General features: G+C 36.7%; 1 protein-coding gene across 9 annotated transcripts in view; it reads left to right on the plus strand.

Moving 5' to 3' along the window:
- The window catches only part of sipa1l1 (signal-induced proliferation-associated 1 like 1), a 91,036-nt gene that overhangs the window by 88,314 nt on the left and 222 nt on the right, over positions 1 to 2,500 (plus strand). For all 9 annotated transcript variants that reach the window (XM_034313640.2, XM_034313641.2, XM_034313642.2 and 6 more), the window contains one exon: positions 1 to 2,500. This exon is cut by the window's left edge and continues 1,152 nt beyond it; it is cut by the window's right edge and continues 222 nt beyond it. The gene's annotated coding sequence lies outside the window, so the exon portion shown is untranslated.

The raw sequence follows: 2,500 nt of genomic DNA on the forward strand, positions 1-2,500 counted from the left end.
CGTTTCACTTGCTACAATCTATATTTCAGTTTAGAAAAGGAAAAAAAAAAAAAAAGCGTTCATCGTTTCCTCCTTTTGCGTTTGTGTTAATGGACTCAGAGATCAAGCTCAGGCTCAGTGTGTGCGCGCGAGTGTGTGTGTGTGAGTGTTTGTGTGAGAGTTATTCGGTTATGGAGTTATTCTGACGGAGATAACGGATCAGCACAGGAAGCAGATTTCTGGTTACGTGAGCGTTAAGTTTCCGAGTGGAAATTGGGGAAATTGCGGGACAAACCGCAATTTTTGTGCGGTCAGAGTGCCTGAGTGTCTGCTCAGAGGAAGGGCTTTAATCAGCCGATAATCGATACAGCTTAACAGCCTGTAATCTCACTCCTGCCTCTCAGCGCTGGGCTTTCTCTCATCAATCTGATATACACACCACCCCACACACACACACACACACACACACACACACACACACAGAGAGACCCCGTCCAAACTGGCTGGCCTTGCAAAGGTCAAACTGTAAAGGACATACACACACACACACACACACACAGACCCCTTCCAAACTGGCTGGCCTCACAAAGGTCAAACTGTAAAGGACACACACACACACACACACACACACATTCAGGTGTGTTAATGACCCAATACTGCAGTAAGTACACACACAGGGCTGTTCTGAGCTGAAAAGGTTCACAAGCAACTCTATAAAAAAAAAATGTAATATTCAGCAGTGAATGGAGATTATTGATTCTGTTCTAAGAATCATTTGAATCGTTTGAATCGTTTGAATGGTTGAATCATTTCTGGCTACCAGCAGCTAAATGAACGAATCACGTAGAACTCTAAAAGCCCTGAGAAAAAAGAAAAAAAAGAAAAAAAAAAAACCTCAATCAATTCAGGTTTGTACATTATAGAGAATCTAGAGACCGCGTGCCTGAGTGAGTTAACGATAACGAGTCGTGCTTCTCCTTTTACTCTTTCAGGAAGTTTTAAATAAGAGCTTCTGTTCTGTGGAACTTGAACGCTGACAAAAAAAATGTATTCACGAATATGAATTTTGTAAATTTAAAATTATGTACACGCCACATTAAATAATTTTTTTTTCAAGTGTGTGGTGTATTTAACAAACAATTTTCGCCATCTTTGTTTTGAACTTGCTTGGGGTAAGATTTGTCTTTAAAAATATCATAGCATTTGAAGTGATGGGTTACGGTTGTGAGATTTTAAAAAAAAATCTGAACACTAAATATTCAAAAATCTCAAAAATTCAAATAGCAAAACTACAGATTTTATGTAAATTAGGCCAAAGGTGAAAAGTAGACGCTTTCAAAGCAGTCAAACAAAAAAATAATTTTATGTTCTACTCAAACAGCGAGTTTTCTGCAGCGATGGTGAACGCTCGATGCTTAGCGTAACTATTTAAGTAACGTTCTAGCTAGTTTCGCTGCACTAACGTAATCGTTAGTGGCCAAAGTTAGTTAGGAATTTATTTATTTCAGTAGAACATAAAGCTGTAATGGATCATTACGGTTCATATCTAACATTTTGACTGCACTCGAGTCTCTTTACTTCATGGACGTGAACATGAGAGACGACTGTGATGTGGCTAAATCCCGAAAACATCTACTTTTCCCTGGGAATCCTGGATGCTTCGCCTATTTATTTGCATAAATTTACATAAATTTACATAAGATCTGTATTTGCATGGCTTTTCCACTAGGTGGTGGAAGATTTATGTTTTCAGGTTGTTTGTGTGTGTCGAGTGTTTGTAGGATTTATATGGAGCTATTATCGAAACCAGCAGATTAGACGGATTAGATGTTGGAATTGATCCGGAAAGCGTCAAGGTCACAGCAAGGTCAAATATATTTCTTCAACAACTTCCTTCCTGTTTGAAGAATTAAATTATAATGCATATTTGTTAGGTCTAGTCCTGCATTTTACTGTTGGTGGTGCTGTTGGCGTTGAGATCTGCTTGTTCAGATTTATTTATTAAAATTTTTTTTTTTAAATCTCAAAACCATCAATACATTAATTTGAATTATATTTTTAAAGGCAAGCTAGCAAAGTTTAAAAAAAAAACAAAACAAGCACTGGCAAAAATTTATGTAAATTTAGATACACCACAAAAATGAACGGTATGTCATTTAAATATACAGAATTTATATTTGAATACTTTTGTCGGGTTTTAAGCTCCATAACTTTTGTTTACTCGTCACCTTGTTCAATATTCCACTTCAGATTTCTTTGAATGTGAATGTTAACTATCTTTTCTTTTTTTTTTTTCTTTTTTTTTTTCAGTCAGATTTCCATTTTATTTGCACTGTAATTTTTTTTTTTTTGTATAGATTTATAATTATTGCTATGTTAACAGTTGATGGAGCCTCATAATGTAAACGTCTTATAATCAGTCATCATCACGTGTGACAGGGAGAAGACGGTCATCCACCGAGCCCTCGACCCTTCTCCCCGGATTTAGACGTGTTTCAAAACGGGAGTTGTGTTTCACTTC

The sequence above is a fragment of the Pangasianodon hypophthalmus genome, chromosome 19, assembly GCF_027358585.1.
Source record: "Pangasianodon hypophthalmus isolate fPanHyp1 chromosome 19, fPanHyp1.pri, whole genome shotgun sequence".
NCBI lineage: Eukaryota > Metazoa > Chordata > Actinopteri > Siluriformes > Pangasiidae > Pangasianodon > Pangasianodon hypophthalmus.